Source organism: Bubalus bubalis, chromosome 5 (genome assembly GCF_019923935.1).
Source record: "Bubalus bubalis isolate 160015118507 breed Murrah chromosome 5, NDDB_SH_1, whole genome shotgun sequence".
Taxonomy (NCBI): domain Eukaryota; kingdom Metazoa; phylum Chordata; class Mammalia; order Artiodactyla; family Bovidae; genus Bubalus; species Bubalus bubalis.
In genome coordinates, this window is record NC_059161.1 from 109,920,822 (window position 1) to 109,939,552 (window position 18,731).

The window sequence follows — 18,731 nt, forward strand, 5'->3', positions numbered from 1 at the left end:
TTATGAATACGACACTGGTACCTTCGAAATGTCAATATTTTTCTCAGGATCGTTACAATTGTCTTCAGTGCAGCAAAACGTTTCTCTATATAAGTCATGAAATATCATGAATGATCCCTCTTCACAAGTCCTACAAGACAGCACTGTGTATCTGTAGTTATATCTATCTAAAGAGAATGGAAAAGTAAATGTGATCATCTTGCTTGATCTCATCATCTTCCTAGCCATGACATCTCCCCAGAACCTCAAAAATCTCCTAAACACAGGAAACTTGCCCCAAAGCTATATCTGCATTTCATCTATGTCTCTCTAAACAGGACCAGGCAAAAGATATCTGCCTCCCAGACAGCCTCCATCCCAGGTCTGTGTACAGAGAATCCCATTTTCCCACCTGGCAATGGTCCCAGTCTCCCTCCACGTGTTGAGTCCAGGGATCATGGCCACCACTGATAGTATCTTTTGTCTCTTTCTAACCCCACTTACCTGCAATACGATCATAATAGTAAAAGTTGTCTGTGACACAAGCTCTCTTCAGGTTAGGTAATTTAAATTTCCAGCAATGTCCAATCACGTGGTTGCAACTGTATCCATTGTGGACTTCACATTGACGGCAAAGCTGAAACCCTAAAGGAAGAGAGGAAGACTTTGATGCAGAATTCTAGGGACAGGGATTCTGTTCAGAAGCCCACCCCCACCTGGAAACCTTTACACTCGAGTGGTGTAACACACACAGGAGAGATGCAGACACCCTCCCAGCTTCTGTCAGGGGGTCGTTACTCCCCTCAAGAAGTTAAAGACCTCCCCCTCTCACCCAAGGCTGGGGGCGAAAAGAAGACACTAGAACAGTCAGTGGGGAAAGGGGAGTGTAGCCAGGGAGGGTAGAGAGATAATATGAAAAGAACTCAAAAATGTCCCCTCCCTTTGTGGCGTCATTTATCCAAGAACTGAAAATGAACTGCACCGTACATTTGCTTGCACCCAGGACTCTGTCTCCTGTAAAGAGAAGAAGAAAAATTCTCCTGGAACCACTTCACACCAGTCAAGTCACCAAGTCCCTCTCTTCCTCCCCATACATTCTCTGCCCGCCCATTTGCCCACCAAGCACCACCCTCACCAGGCTTACTCTCATTCATGAAGAGCACCGTGAACATGCTCATCAGAAGCAACCTGAACATCCAGGGGCCCATTCCTGCAGAGGTCCCAGGAGGAGGCCCCAGCCTCTTTTTATCCCTACCACCTGCCCTCAGGCGTCCCACTAGAATCGCAAAGGCATAAATTTCAGGTCAGTCGACTTGAATCCTCTCTCTCCAGTGTTCCCAGGAGACAGTACATCCTGTCTATTTCCACCTACTTAGAACTCAGGCCAAGCAGATGTCCTGTTTCATTTTATTAGAGCTATCATAAAATACTAATTAATGCTGGTATCGAATCTCTCTCCCTAGTACCTCTTCACATGATTGTATTTCTGCCTGTTGGTCTACACAACAGGTGTATATCCACATCCACGTGATGTCCACTCAGCTACAACAAAGCTGGGGCCACTGAGCATCTGGGAGTGAGTTTCTCAGGTCCCTTAAGGTACCACAACCCTCCCGGACACTCACCTCAGCCGATTCCCCAGATACAGTCTGACTGCCCGGTGGAGCATCCCTCTCTGAAATGGATGGGACAGCCCAGGAAAACAGGCAACGAGGTGAAAGTGATCCCTGCTTCCCTCCAGCTTTATTCATTAAAATTTTGAGTGGGGACAAAGACCAAGAATGGTTACAATGGAGGGACAAACACTCGGAGTGATGGGGAAAAAGAGGAAGAGATGCTTCGATTACTCGCTCGAAAGGGATGTGGCGGGATTAGAAAGTTAGAGCTAAGGATACACATGTGTACATGTGCACACCCCAAACTCTCTCACCACACTTCCCAGGCCCCTTTCCTATTTGGCATCTTCTCCAGAGTACTTGGGCTTCCCTGGTGGCTTAGACGGTAAAGTGTCTGCCTACAATGCGGGAGACCCGGGTTCAATCCCTGGGTCGGGAAGATCCCCTGGAGAAGGAAATGGCAACCCACTCCAGTACTCTTACCTGGAAAATCCCATGGATGGAGGAGCCTGGTAGGCTACAGTCCATGGGGTTGCAAAGAATCGGACACGACTGAGCGACTTCACTTCACTTCCAGAGTACTTAACCCACTTTGTCCTTCTCTAGCCTCTCCTTCCTTATGGCCATTTTGTCTCTCTCCCCTCACAAGAACAGGAGTTCCACAAACACAAGAGTTTCGTGTGTTGCGCTGCTTTCTTCTCAGCAGCTAGAGTGATGCCTTGCACAGATCAGATAGTCAGAGACACCTGATGAGAACCTGGGTGGCACGATGAGTGCGGTTCACTGGAGAGGCACAGGGAATGGGGCCTCTGCTGTGACAGCGATTTCCAGTTCCTGGCCTTCACCTTGCGGTTAGCAGTCACAGCACAGGAGACAGGCAGTGGTGATGGCAGGTCGCCCTTCTGGGGGAGGGAGGGGGTGGGGGCTGATTACCTGAACGCGCTCATCCCCAGAGCCACACACACAATCTACCCAAGGGAGATCCCTCACGTAATCTTCATCCAGAGAGGACCCCATGCACACCTGGAATGGGAGCCCAAGCGTGTTACCTGTCTGCTGTGTGACCTCCAACAGTTACTGAACGTCTCTGTAACCCTGTGACTGCATAGGTGAGACAGGACCTCTCAGAGCTATATCTGATACCTTTCTTAGGACTTAACAGACTCACTCCTGGGTGATGGTAAAGGGGAGGGGCCAAACATGAAGACCTGCTGGGCGTCTCAAACAGTCTTTGGGCATGAGACCCATTTCATCTTTTGAATTCTCCAAACAACTTCGTAGGTTGGGAATAATTGACTCCATCTCAGCACTGAGATGTTGCAGCATCTTTCTCCAGATGTCACAGGGCACACACCTGTCTGATTTAGTGGGCTGTTATTTGTCCACTCCACCGTGCTGTCTCCTTTTCTCTAGAATCCGGAGAACGGCTCCCAGGGCTCTAGCTCTAGAGTGACCTGCACCCTGAATCATCACATGGCAGTGAGAAATGAGGAGAATGGCTAAGAAAAATACCGTCTCCATGAAAAAATAAAAGCTTTCTCTTGCTAGCAGAGCAAACATTATTCATGGGCAAACTTCCACTGAACTCGGGTTCCCAGAAGCCTGGCTGGGATTTAAGACTTACTGGCCATTGTCAAGGAAGTTATTCACTTAGGGACCTCCTTTGCATGTCTTGCATTTGGAACATGTGAGACCCATGCAGAAATTCATGGCCAGAACTCCTTGGGAGTTTACACCCTTCTTGCTGTACTTCACTTCCCCTCTTAGACGAGGCCCAGCATGGCAGGAGATTCTCTAACTTTGTGGGAGAACCCTTTCAAAAGGTTATTTTGTTAAAAAGCTGTACAGTGGAAATGTGGTAGCCTTACCACTGTGCAACATGACTCTATGGGATTTATTATTTCTATTTCCCCAGGCAAAAGTGAACTGAATGTGCTCCCAATGCCAAGGCACAAGGACGTAACAGAGCTAAGAGTTTTAGCAGATGTTGGCATTTGGGAACTTCAGGAGCCATACAGTCCCACCAGCTGGAGTAGTATAGAGGCTTCAGTCAGCACAGAGTACCCTGAGAGGTCACCAGTCCAAAGACAGCCATGGTCTGCCACTGAGTTCTGGCTTGTCAAGGAGAAGAACCCAATGGTGGGGATCGTGAGAGGAACGACATGCTAAAGGTTAGCTCTTAGTAGGTGGGGGCATGTCTTGTGTGTTGGAGTGGGCGGGAAGATCAAGAACAGGTTCTTTCAGAACATTCTTTGAAGTCAGGGACTCAGGTTCAGCACAGACTGGTTTCTCTCAGATGAGTGAGCTGCAAGGAAATTAACTAAGCTGTCATTCACTGAAACAGGGTGACATCAGGAGCACTACTCCTCAGAATAATCAAAGACTGCAGAAATATCCAAAAGATTTTTGATTTCTAAAAGGCACTCAGCTCAAGTGTCCTGGGAATCATCCCCTTGTATCTTTCCCCCATCTCCAGACTTCCTTTCTCATCAAGATTTTTGGGGAGTCCCCAAGAGCCTTTCTAGATGCCAAACTCCTAGCTACAAGTAGCTTTTCTCCAGGAGGAGGCAGAAGGGAGCCCGTTCAGAATCATTAGAAAAGACTCTATTCCCAGACCTAGTGCAGAGTCAGGCTCAATTTCCTGAGTCCTGAATGCTGAGTTGACTCTCCTCTTCCCTATTTGCCTTCCCAAAGACCTGAGCTGGAGTTCATTCATGTCCCCCTATCTTGGGAAAAATCAAAACCCCAACTCTTCAACTCTATCTACAATGAGTGACTGAAAGACAGCCACAAAGTTAGAGAATGATCACAAAGGGCCACAACTCTTCAATGCTGTGCCTACAGCATCTGTAACTGTACCCTGTGAAGTGCTCACTCTCTCAGGCCTCACTTTGTGAAACTATTGCAATCTTTGTCTCTTTGCCTATATTTTCCTGAACTTTCTTTCTTCATAGGGCCCTTTATCTCTAATTAATAACGTGCTTCTTCCCACTGAAGCTAGGAGGCCACAAGGGTGAGGTTAATGATGACTTTTTTTCTCCTTTGTTTACCTGGCAGGCAAGAGGAAGGACTTGTAGACCACAAATTGTTCCTGTCATTACACACAACAGGCTATATCTTAGGTCATACAGGTCATTTAAGATGCAAACTGTTTACTTTTTAGACAGCCAAATTCTATAAATGTAAAGCAACTGTCTTGGAAGGTTTTGGTTACATAAGAAAGGTGGGATGGTCTGATAACCACTGTGCTATAAGTCACAAATTTTTATGTACCCAGAAGAACAGCTCTCATATCTGCTTTTTGATTTGTAATGTGAGAATAACAAAACATCTTGCTGCCTTCCTTCCCTCCAAGAGAATAGTGAACAACAGTCAGCCTTAAAGTGTGGTTCAAAAACAGCAGTTTCAGAATTTCAGCCAAGTCTTTGTGCAACTGTTGGTTGGCGATCAGGCACCAAACACTCTATTGCTTATAAAAACGGGATCCAACTTGTGGTTGCCAAGAGGGGGGGAGTATGGGGGAGGGAAGGATTAGGAGTTTGGGGTTAGCAGATGCAAACTAGTATACGCAGAACGGATACACAACAAGGACCTACCATATAGCCCAGGGAACTGCATTCAATGTTCTGTAAGAAACCATGATAGAAAAGAATATGAAAAGGAATATACATATACAGCCAAATCACTTTGTTACACAGCAGAAATTAACACAACATTGTAAATAAACTATCCTTCAATAAAATAAATGAAAAAAAAACCCTGGATCTATACCCCATATTTCTCTATATCTGAGGCCACTGACCATGGTTTAGGAGAATAAATGAAGCAGGTCCTTTTATCATTCTGCCTAATAAGGTGAAACAATGTTCCTAGGGTTGGCATCAATTTTTGCAGATTACATTTAGGAGAGTATTTCTCTTACTGATTATGAACTAAACTGACTGCGTTGTCTCTGAGAATCAATTTTTCAGAGAATGATAAGCTTCTTTATATGCATGGCTGTGTTCACATGTGTGAGCCTGTGTGTGTGTGTGTGTGTGTGTGTATGCAGGTGCATGAATACCATTATTTTCCTGCTGAATGGCGAGCAAGATCAAGGAGGACATACACACCTTATGCTGATAAGTAATCTTAAGCAGGAGGGAACTTGGTCCAGCAACACCATCCAGGACTGTTTTATGGGTCCCAAGATTCAAAACACTTTTGAATGGGCATGCCCATGATGATGACCTTTGGACCACGGAGCATTCCTCCTGTTCTCCTCTAGGCTACCATGGTTCTTTTCCTTAAATACAACCCCAATGTCTGTCTGAATAATGCACTTTGGGTGAAAGAATCTGTGACTTATTGTACATCAGAACATATGCTAGGGGGCAGGAAGTGGGTCTGTTCCTGAGGGTAGGACTTAGGGCATGTGAGGGTACCTTTTCAAAAGGACAGAGGGGATTTACACTACAGAGGATTTAAGAGGGCAGAGAGACAACCATAGCCAGTAGCTGGATTTTGTCCACCTGTGATGAGTTTTCTTTGGTTTTGGGGTTTATGTCCCTCAAACCATGAGAATAGGCATATTTTGTGTATAGTTCAAAATTTTTGCTTCTCTTGTTAAACCACACATTTTCAAGCATCGTAACAGTCTACAATTGCAAACATTCCTACAGCCTTTTATTGCAGTATTACTAGGAGTAAACAAGTGGGCAGGAGAAGCGTGACTTCCCCTCTTTTGTCCTTCCGCAGAACCCCAAACCGTGACAAGTGGCGTCTCAGCAGTTGGGCATTGAGCTTCAGACTATCTGGCTTCAAATTCCAGACATGCCTCCCACTAATGACGTAATCATGCACAAGTTAACTTCTCTGTGCTTTCCTTTCCTTATTAATTAAAAAAAAGACCAATTTTAGTGTATATATCTACTATTAATTAAGTTAATCTTTAAAAGTAATTTACTAACCTCATAGGTATTTTGTGACAATGAAATGTGATGACATATGCAAATGGTTTAGAAAAGTGTTTACTACAAGAAAATGTCCATTAGATGCTTATGACTATGATTAGTATATTGGGAGGAAAACCAAAAAATTCTAAAACGTGCCTAAGATCAAAATTCAACATAGGTTCTCATGGAGCTAAAACTAACATGGATCATCAACTATATGTAACTAGTTCAGAAGTGAACATGATAATACAAATCCCCTTTACTCCCAAATTAACTTGCAAGAGAAGTCCTTTAAAGGGGACTGTATAAGAAGAACAGACACAGAGTCTGGAGAAAAGTGGTTTGAATTGCTCTTGGATCAACCACTGAAGTGTGGAAGGCAGTCAGCCCCTAGGCAGAGAGGCAGCCAAGAGTGAGAGACAGCCTTCAGAGATCCGAATTAGATACTGTTAGGACTTCAAAAGTAGCTGAAGACAACCTGTTAATAGCCCTGGACCAAGTATTTGGCCTTACAGATAGTAGCCGAAATTAGCATGTTCAATTTCTGACCACATATCAGAGAGAGAGAAAAACTGCCTGCCAAGGTATTGGGGTTAGAGAAATGGTTTGAGAGGCAGAGGGAAGGGAGCAACATAACACAGGATTGGAGAAAGCAATGATTTTCACAGTAAGTTCAGTTCAATTCACAGTAAAATACTATGTAAATTTAGATTTCTGAAGAAGAGCTCTCTCACTGTTAATTAAAGAGTAAGAAGAGAGAAAAGACATTCCATTGGCCTAAAAGAGAACATGTAAGGTTTAGAGCTGACATTCTAGGTTGAAGCTTAGCCTTCTTATTAGAGACTAAGGTAGATAGATACAGCCTGGCAACCAGGGTCCTGGACACAGATCCCATGGCTTCTGAGACTGGGAGAAAGTATAAAAAATAACAGACTTTATTTTACTTTTTACTTTTGGCGTTTGCAGTAGCCAACTTTATTATCCAGGGATGAAATGGGATTTGTTTCACAACTAAAACAAAGGAACATTATTCAAAGATAGACATTCAAAATCAGATTATGTAGAAGACAATAGCCTTGAAAGCCAGATAACTGTTTATGGGAAAAAAATGGAAAGGGATTAGCCAACTCTCTTTAGCTCCTTCTCAAGTCAATAATTAAAACTGAGGTACTCAGAGAAAACTTCATGGTTGAGAGTGAATGTGCCCAAAGACTATAATGCCTAGGTCTACTGTATCATAAAAAGATGTGTATGATTCAGAGGAAGGAAAAAAATCAGTGTCCTCCACTTTTCCAGTTCCAGGAGAAAGCTGGGAGGGTTGGCAGAAAGAACAAGAAAGCAAACATCTCATTTATCCCTGGTGGGCTCTAGAAGTGGAATCTGACAGGTTGGCAGAGGAAAATCTTGCCCTATTTCCTGTCTGGGACATTGGGAGGGAGTTCCCCTTACATAATTGTCCTCTACTGATCTGGGGCAGAGGCTTCTCACAGTGACCATGGGGGAGAAGCATAGACAGCAAAAGGGGACCCCAAGGAGAGCTTTTCTAAACCACCCTTGTTCGTGTATGGAGTGGACACTGAGTTGAAAGCCAGTGGGCCTGCCTTGGGGTTTGCTGTGGGACACAAAGATGTTCTAAAGACATAGACTTGCGGGGGTGGGGGGGCATTGGCAATGGGTTGGGGGAGAAACGAGCCAATGGGCTCAATGAAAGTCTCAGTTAGTTAGCAGAGGCTAAGAGGCCATTTTCCCTTTCCATTCAGCAAAGGGAAAATGGCTTATGTTCCCTGGGAGTACTGCCTGAGGCATAAATAAAAAATGGACCGTGAGTTTACCAGGTACAGAGTATGAGCACCAGAAAAATGCAGTGTGACTGTACATGGGGAATTAGCATGAGACAAATCCGTGGGTTCCTTGACAATTAAAGTCAAGTCCCAGGGACTGTTTTTTCTGAGTTTAGTGATTGGAGACACAAATCAATACTATTCATGTATTCTGCTACCAAATGTGTTTTGTTTGGCCTTCATGGCACAGTATTGCTTTTTAAATTATGCAACACTAAATACCAGAGGAAGTCACACAAATATCCAGATCTGTGGATACTTTAAAATCCACATTAAAAAAGATTTTGAATATTTTGAATCCGTGAAGTATTTGTCAGTGCTGAACCTGAAATACTGCATGGCTACCATGAGCCCGAGTTCCACAGCTGCTGCCTTTTCGGTCAAGGGTTGTCCAATTTCTTACAGCCTCTACTGCTCTCTATTTTCTCCAGATGTAACCAATTTAACCTAATTTGTAACACCTGGTTGGCAGTTTTGCAATCAACATGCAAATATTAATTAGAATTCTACTGTTTGCAATATCAGTAATAGGAATCAAAGTAGCTTAAATAAAAGGGGAATTTCTTCTAAGGATACTCTGGTGTCTCAGCGTGTACAAGGTGAGACACAGGAACAAATTTTAATACAAACACACCAAATACCCCCATCTTTTCTGCCCCTTCCATGAATATACATTTTTCTTTTCTCTGGCGAGAGAGAGAAAAGAGGAGCTCTCTCCGGCCATTATTAAGAGCTTCAAATTTACATCTCCTCTGCCCTCGGATGGAGCCAGCCCACGTTGGAATCCAGTACCTTTCTGAATTCTTTGGAAAGGACACTGAACAATGCAGCCTTAGGGAGTCGCCCACTGTGCATATCTGCTGAGCCACAATGTCTCTAACCCTTCCCTTCCCCTCCCCACCTCCAGGCACAGGAGGCTCCTGGCCACAGCCTCCGCTGTCAGGCAATACAGGCGCTATTTCTGGCCATGGCTGTCTATGATGAACCGCTGAATAGAAAACCTTGGCAGGATGATGGTCTTTTTGCACAAATATTGTTTCCAGAATACTGCAAGATCATACCAGTTCAGAAAAAGTATGGAATCTTCCTCTAGTCTCCCTCCCTGGAGGGAAGATAAAGAACTGTGCTGAGCCACTACAGAAAACAGTATGGAAGTTCCTCAAAAAACTAAAAATAGAACTGCCATATGATCCTGAAATCACATCCCTCAACATGTATCTGGACAAAACTGTCATTCAAAAAGAGAAGTGAACCTCTGCATTCATAGCAGCCACCTAAATGTCCATTAATAGGTGAATGGATAAAGAAGTTGCGGTATACACACACACACACACACACACACATACACGAATGGGTAAAAAAGAGGTGGTATATGCATGCAGTTCTCCTCAGCCATAAAAAAAAGAATGAAGCAATGCCATTTGCAGCAACATGGCTGGGCTGAGAGATGATCATACTAAGTGAAGAAAGTCAGAAAGACAAATACCATGTGATATCACTTATATGCGGAATCTAAAATATGACACAAATGAACATATCTATAAAACGAAAACAGACTCATAGACATAGAGAAGAGACTTGTAGTTGCCAAGAGGGAGGGAGGCTGGAGGAGAAAAGAACTGGGAGTTTGGGAATAGCACATACAAACTATTACATATAGAATGGATAAATAACAAGGTCCTACTGTATAACACAGGGAACTATATTCAAAATCCTGTGATAAACCATAATGAAAAAGAACATATATATGTATATACAAGGGAATCACTTTGCTGTAGAACAGAAATTAACACATTATAAATCAACTATATTTCAATACAATAAATTTCAAAAAAAAAAAAAGGAGAACTGCCCTGATTTTGAAAGAGCAGTGCCCTTCAGAACACAAGTAAGAATTAGAAAAATCAAAACCAAAAGAAAATGAAGCTATAATGGCACAAGAAATTCTTAGAAGTAGGAAGAAAAGCAAGTAAACAGCAAATAAAGAAATCAGTCTGATTCAGTCTGACTCTGCTCAAAGAAATATTTTATGCTTGAAGCCAGGTCTCTTGGGACCAGTAAAAACCATTACAGAAATTAATCATGCAGCATTATTATTTCCAAGCCAACTTATATTTCTTATTTTTAAACATTTTAACTTCATTTAATTTTCTAATTATAAAATAATAGATGGCTGTTATAATTCTAAACGATTTTAGAAATGTAAAAAGAAGTTGATGTTTTTGCCTATTCCCCTCACACATAACATCCACTCTCAAATCACATACTTTCAAGGTAAGCAGTTTACAGTGTGATTACAACCGAATGGAATTAAATTCCTCAGTAAGAAAGCTAACAATTGGAACAGAAAGCCTCCTCCACTAGCGGAGTTGCTGCTGCTGCTAAGTCGCTTCAGTCGTCTCTGACTCTGTGCGACCCCATAGATGGCAGGCCATCAGGCTCCCCCGTCCCTGGGATTCTCCAGGCAAGAACACTGGAGTGGGTTGCCATTTCCTTCTTCAAGGCATGAAAGTGAAAAGTGAAAGTGAAGTTGCTCAGTCGTGTCCGACTCTTAGCAACCCCATGGACTGCAGCCTACCACGCTCCTCCACCCATGGGATTTTCCAGGCAAGAGTACTGGAGTGGGGTGCCATTGCCTTCTGAGACCCTAAAGGAGACCTGATCCCACAGAAACACTTTCTCTCCCAGGCAGCACCCCCTGCTGGACAATGTTGTGATTGCCACAGGATTAGGCTGCTCTTGAGGGTCCATTTCAAGGAGAAGCAGAGGCATTGTTTCAAGGCTTTCATTCCTTCAGCAAATATTCACTGATCCCACCTCTAGATACGAGGAACTGTCCCAGGAGCTGAGCAGACAACAATAAAGATCATAGCCAGTGGTTTCTACTCTCATGAAATGTACACGCAAGTAATCCCGTAAAAGAATGAAGGTTGATATGTGTTATTAACAATCCGAAGAGGGTCCTGGGTGTAAAAAAAAATGATTAGGTGGTCATGGAAGAGCTCTGGAGATGGTGCCATTGAGAGAAAGAAGGATGAATATTTGTTCAGTGTAGAATAGTGGATGGGAAGGATATGCAAAGATCCAAAGTCAAGTTAAAAGGGTATGTTTTATTCAAGGAAATCAAGGAAGAAGAAGGCCACAGATTAATGAGATGAGGAACAAGGGAGAGTGACTTCCTTTAGTTGCTGTGGGGAGAACAGTTTAGAGAAGAAGTGAAAACACTGATGAGGAGGTGCATGGGGTACAGTGTTTAGGATTAGTTCCAATAGTAAAGACAGAAAAATGGAAGCATCTGAGATACATTTTGAGTGAAAATGTACTGACCTACTAGGAGGGAGAGAGGAATGAATATCAAAGACTCCCAAGTACCTGGTATATGCCACTGCGTAGAAGTATCACTACTCACTGAGGAATCCTCGAAGTGTGGCATGAAAAGGGGAGATGATTCAACTTACACATGTTACATTTGAGAGTTAAGTGAGCCATTCACGTAAAAATGGCAAAAAGGCAGTAATTATGTGACTATGTAGCTCAGGAGATAAGACTGAGAAGTAACATTAAAGCAGGGGGAGGGATGCATGTGGAAGATATGATGGTTTTCTGTGTCAATCTGACTAGGCTAAGGGGTGTCCAGCTAGCTGATAAAATGTTATTTCTGGGTGCATTTGTGAGGATGTTTTCAGGAAAGATTAGCATTTGAGTCAGTAGACTGGGTAAAGAAGATCACTTTCACCAGTGAGGGTGGGCATCATTTAATCCACTGAACAGAACAGAAATGTGGAAGAAGGGCAAATGTGCTCTCGGCTTGAGCCAGGACAGGCACCCAGAATCCTGGTTCTCAGGCCTTTGGACTCAGACTTCATTATACCAGACTTTCCTGGTCCTCCAGCTTGCAGACTGTGGGACCTCTGGGTGTCCATAATCACGTTAACCAATTCAATCAGCCATTCAATCAGTCAATCAATCCTATTGAATCTGTATCTCTAATGCAGATTTTGGTACTGAGAATGGTTCTGCTTAGTTTCTCAGTTGTGTCCCACTCTTTGTGATCTGCTGTCTGCCAGGTTCCTCTGTCTGTGGAGATTCTCCAGGCAAGAATACTAGAGTGGGTTGTCATGCCCTCCTAGAGGGGATATTTCCAATCCAGGAATCGAACCCAGGTCTCCCACACTGCAGGCAGATTCTTTACCAGCTGAGCTACGAGGGAAGCCCAAGAATGGTTCTAGAGGAACAGAATTTCACAGATGAGTTTTCTGAATCAGTTCTGGGGCTTCTGAATTGGCTCTCTAATTTGATTAGATTTAAAGATACTAATGACTATTTCTAGTAGTATGGAGAGCAGTGACAGTCCATGCCAAGATGTGGAAATAGAGATAAGCAATGTATCTCTACTGAATACTCCTAATCAGCCACTTACAAGAAACAAGAATCAGATGACTATGTCTTTATACTTTCAAACTTTTATGTGGAGATCTAGCAATTAAGATTACCTAGTTACTCCCCATGTCAGACAATGTGGTAAAAGGATGACTTCGGGGATTTGAAATTTCCAGCTCAAGGACCGCATAAATGACTGGAAGCTTCTACGTGTGCCATGCAGACCTTTAGCTCCTCCTGGAGCTAAGGGCTGAAATTGCTGAAAACCAAACACAGAACCTCATACTGTGTATCTACAATTAGAAAAGAATAGGACATTATAAGTTGGAATGATAAATGTAGGGATACGGAGCCTATAAATTCTGAAGAGTCTCCTTTGCTGGTGGAAGATTCTTCCCATCCCGTAATAATTTAATTTGACCATACTTAATTTCATTATACACATAGCTTTGATAGTTGTGGTAAATAATACCAAATATGAGACATGTATGCATATACTGCCCCTAAAGACCTGAATCTTCTTGGGAGGATAAGAAATACATACTTGGAAAAGTAATAAGAATAAAAAGCAAGGTATGACTATCATGTAAATAAGAATGTAAATAAGAATGATTGGGAATAAATAAGAATGATTGGGAATAACATACTTGAGTTGGCCCTTTAAATAGATTTAAAATGAAAGGATTTTAGAACTGAAAGCAATTAACATAATATCTAATGTAAGTCCATTTAATAACTGAGAAAACAAAGAGAAACTTAACTTGTCCAAATTATGATAGCAACTTACTGGGAACAGAACTCTGGTCTCCTGATTCCTGACTCTTTGCTGTTTCCTTTGCAACCACTGCCTTTGTGACTGCTAAAAAAAAAAAAAGGAGAGACAGAGAGGTGAGCAGAGAAGGCCCTGTATAAGCACTAGGAGAAATGTACATCCTTGTCATACATACGTATGGATGATGATATCATCCGTATCATCAGCATCCATCACTGCTGATACGTTGAATGTTCAGTGAGTAGACTGGTGAAGGGCTCCTATTATAAAGTATCAAAAAGTAAGAATGGAATGGAATGAGCACCTTGGGATGAAAAGATAAGGTTAAACTAAACAGAATATTAACAGTCTCAGTCTAGGTATTTTAGATGTTAAATAAGAAATAAAAGTAAGTGCTATATGAATTTCAAAAAGGGTCAGATTCCAAAGGCTGAAAGTAATCAGGGCCGGCTTAGTGGAAGGGATAAATTGGAGATGAACATTCAAGAGGTATAGGATTTGAGAGAGGAGGATAATTTGGATAAGGTAAGGAAATCCTAGGACCTGGGAAATGAGGCTGAAAAGGCATGATGGCTCAGGATGATGCAGAGTAAGGAAATCCAAAGTTAAATAAACCAAGTAGCTTTGAGGAGAGTGAAAAAACACGACTAACCAGAATGGGAAGCTTGAGTAGAGGTGACCCGGGAAATGAGGCTGAAAAGGCATGATGGCTCCAGATGGTGCAGAGTCCCAGGAAGGCTGAATTTACTCTGACAGAGACCACTGCAGGTGCTTAAGCAGAATAACTTGATTAACATTTTAGAAAGACTCATATGGCAATGACATATAGGATGGACTGAGCCAAGAGAGTAAAAGGGAAGGCAAAGAGCTATTTTTCCAATAATAATAATTTTATAGACTAAAGAATACTATACAATATTTATAATACCATAAGCTATTATTTCATAGACACTATGCTAGCTTTTCTCATTTAATTCTCACAAAAACCATATGAAGGAAGTTGAATTATCATCTCCATTTTTAAAATGAGAAAACAGAATCTACATAACCTGCCCAGGTCACAAATCCAGGGAGTGGAGGAGTCAGAATTTGAGCCCAGATAACATATGCAGAGTACATCATGAGAAATGCTGGGCTGGAAGAAGCACAAGCTGGAATCAAGATTGCAGGGAGAAATATCAATAACCTCAGATATGCAGATGACACCACCCTTATGGCAGAAAGTGAAGAGAAACTAAAAAGCCTCTTGATGAAGGTGAAAGAGGAGAGTGAAAAAGTTGGCTTAAAACTCAGCATTCAGAAAATGAAGATCATGGCATCTGGTCCCATCACTTCATGGGAAATAGATGGGGAAACAGTGTCAGACTTTATTTTGGGGGGTTCCAAAATCACTGCAGATGGTGACTGCAGCCATGAAATTAAAAGACGCTTACTCCTTGGAAGAAAAGTTATGACCAAACTAGATAGCATATTGAAAAGCAAAGACATTACTTTGCCAACAAAGGTCCATCTAGTCAAGGGTATGGTTTTTCCAGCGGTCATGTATGGATGTGAGAGTTGGACTGTGAAGAAAGCTGAGTGCCGAAGAATTGATGCTTCTGAACTGTGGTGTTGGAGAAGACTCTTGAGAGTCCTTTGGACTGCAAGGAGACCCAACCAGTCCATTCTGAAGGAGATCAGCCCTGGGTGTTCTTTGGAAAGAATGATGCTAAAGCTGAAACTCCAGTACTTTGGCCACCTCATGTGAAGAACTGACTCATTGGAAAAGACTCTGATGCTGGGAGGGATTGGGGCCAGGAGGAGAAGGGGACGACAGAGGATGAGATGGCTTGATGGCACCACTGACTCGATGGACGTGAGTTTGAGTGAACTCCGGGAGTTGGTGATGGACAGGGAGGCCTGGTATGCTGTGATTCATGGGGTCGCAAAGAGTCAGACACGACTGAGCAACTGAACTGAACATGACCCCACAGCCTACAGTCTTAGCATCTATGCCATATCCTTCAGTATTATTAAAGATGTCTGAAAGAATCTAAGAACAAAATAATTAGGGCTGAACTAGTGATTAGTAGGAAAAAGGAAATGTAAGGAACAGATGAGACTTTCAGTTCAGTTCAGTCACTCAGTCGTGTCCAACTCCCATGAATCGCAGCATGCCAGGCCTCCCTGTCCATCACCATCTCACGGAGTTCACTCAGACTCACGTCCATTGAGTCGGTGATACCATCCAGCCATCTCATCCTCTGTCGTCCCCTTCTCCTTCTTCGGGGCTCAGCTTTCTTCACAGTCCAACTCTCACATCCATACATGACAGCTGGAAAAACCATAGCCTTGACCAGATGGACCTTTGTTGGCAAAGTAACGTCTCTGCTTTTGAATATGCTATCTAGGTTGGTCATAACTTTTCTTCCAAGGAGTAAGCGCCTTTTAATTTCATGGCTGCAGTCACCATCTGCAGTGACTCTGGAGCCCAAAAAATAAAGTCTGACACTGTTTCCACTGTTTCCCCATCTATTTCCCATGAAGTGATGGGACCAGATGCCATGATCTTCATTTTCTAAATGTTGAGCTTTAAGCCAACTTTTTCACTCTCCTCTTTCACTTTCATCAAGAGGCTCTTTAGTTCCTCTTCACTTTCTGCCATAAGGGTAGTGTCATCTACATATCTGAGGTTATTGATATTGATATTGATGAGACTTTACAAGGGAACAAAATTACAGAACTTAGTATTTATGAGATACAGGGGATGAGAAAGAGTGAAAAATGATCATCCCTTCAGGAGTGAAAACACAGGGAAACAATAATACCATTCACCCTTGGAAATCACACGGGTGAATCCAGAGGGGAAAGATGAGTAGTATTTCAGATATATTGCATTTGGAAAGATGAAAAGAAGTCCATGTAGAAATCAGAGTACGCAGATAAGATACATTTTAGAAACTCAGGAGAGAGGAAGGATTGAAATTATAGATTTTTGAAATTATCTCACATAAAATGAATAGAGAAAGCAACAAAACTATTTAAGCTCTTTAAGGGAGGGGGAAAAAAAAAAAAAGAACTACTCTCTGGGGACCAGCAAAGTTGAAAGGCAGGAGAGCGGCAGGAGCAGAAGCAGGATAGGGCAGTCTCCCAGAGTTCAACAGATGAGACTGTCAAGAAGAGAGCAGCTGCCTTCTAATTCACTCTATATTCTCTCCTGGAAGATCTCATTCTCACTTATTCCTTACACTATTATCCACACACATGCAAGTTAAGAAGTAAGAGAGGGCTACAGTTGAAGGAGTTTGAATATGTCAACAAAGGGCTGAGGTAAGCAAAGATATCACAAAGCAGTGATTAACTTAAGCATGACTATATAACTAGTTGAAAGCAATATTTTAATGTACAAAGACACAGATGGGTTAATTAAACCAGTTAGGCTGAATCAGGGAAAGCATCTAGAAAAGGGCTGCATTACTACCAAAAGGTAAGGAAGCTATGTTAATCTACATCACTCAGATGCAATCAGCAAAATTCAGATTAAGGGAAACACCACAGGACCAACAACCAGGCTCCTTCAAACGAAATGCAAGGGAGAAATATGGAGGTGGAATGTGTAGAATAAGAGAAGCTTGAAAGACCTATCAACTAACCACAATGTGTGAACTGGATAGGATCCTAGGTTAAACAAGCACAGTAAAGGAAAAAAAAAAAAGCAAAACTATGTGACAAGTAAATAAGAAAATACATTAAATATTTTAGATGTGATAAGATTGTGGTTATGCTTTTTAAAGTCCTTTATGTTTTTAGAAATCATACTGATATATTTATAGATCTTTGATGCTTGATATTTGCTTATTCAGTCTCTCAGTTGTGTCCGACTCTTTGCGACCCTATAGACTGCAGCATGCCAGACTTCCCTGTCCTTCACCATTTCCAGAAGTTCGCTCAAACTCATGTCCATTGAGTCGTGAGGCCATTCAACCATCTCATCCTCAGTTGTCCCCTTCTCCTCCTGCCTTCAATCTTTCTCAGCATCAGGGTCTTTGCTAATGAGTCGGCTCTTCGAATCACGTAGCCAAAGTACTGGAGCTTTAGCTTCAGCATCAGTTCTTCCAATGAATATTCAGAACTGATTTCCTTTAGGATTGACTGATTTGATCTCGTTGCAGTTCAATGGACTTTCAAGAGTCTCCTCCAACACCACAGTTCAAAAGCATCAATTCTTTAGCACTCAGCCTTCTTTATGGTCCAACTCTCACATCCATATGTAAAGAGATTGGCCAGAAGTTAATAATTGCTGGAGCTGGGCACTGAGTTCATGTAGCTTCATTTTTTCCATATGTTTGAAATTTTCCTCACTACATTTTTTTGAAGATGCAGTTTGCTTTGCAAGAATAGGATTTTGTTCCATTTACTGTAGTTTAGATGACCCTGGTTAAGTTTTCTTGACCTGGGTTACGGATTTCAAGGAATCATGGGGATTATCAAATCAGATCTAGACAAAGCTAGAAAATGAAGTGGTCCATCAAAAAACAAGGTCTTAGAACACAAGATTCCATCTGAAATATGACAGGAGATAGATGCTTCAAATTATTAAAGGGTTTCAAAGATAAAATTCTAACAGAAAGGACAAGAAATTAATAAGGGATGTGTGTAAGGAGTTCGTTGAATGAGCAAAGCAATAGTTAAGAAAAATGATTCTGTCCACTAGTTTCTAAGACAAAGTAGAGATTCAATGCCAATGAAAAAGACATGCAGGGATGAGAAGACCAAACTACAACATGCGATATTTGTTCATGAGAAAAGAATGTGCACTGAAGGCGTGTTAAGACATTGGAGATCTAGGGGTAGGGTCATTCAAACCTTTGCAAAACGACTTCTGTCATCTTCTCCTCTGTTTATTCCTTTTCCTCAACAAATCCAAAGTGCACAGGCCCGAGGAAAAAGGTGGTAAGAGTAAGGGATAACTGAAGTTTGGAGGAAAACGTTAAAGATCATTTTCTCCCTCTCACTCAATCCTGAATTTAACAAATAGTGTTAATTAAATCTGTCACCTTCCTATTTGCATGGGGTGGGGTATAGAAAGCTCAGGATGTGGAAGGACAAGTTGCTTTACATAGGTTGCAGGGAGGTGACTAGGACCTCTACCCTTTTTCTCTTCTAGGCCTCACCCTCAAGAATTCCCAACCCCCTAGAACATTCTTTCCCAGGTATGTAAACAAAACAG

General features: G+C 42.2%; 1 non-coding gene across 1 annotated transcript in view; it reads right to left on the minus strand.

Annotated features, from left to right (window-relative positions):
• LOC102400867 overlaps nucleotides 1-18,731 on the minus strand; it is a 19,417-nt gene continuing 686 nt past the window's right edge. The window contains exons 2-5 of the transcript XR_006551355.1: nucleotides 5,192-5,221; nucleotides 967-993; nucleotides 484-624; nucleotides 1-167 (exon numbers count right to left, since the gene is read on the minus strand). This is a non-coding gene — a transcript (uncharacterized LOC102400867). The remainder of the gene's footprint in view (nucleotides 168-483; nucleotides 625-966; nucleotides 994-5,191; nucleotides 5,222-18,731) is intronic.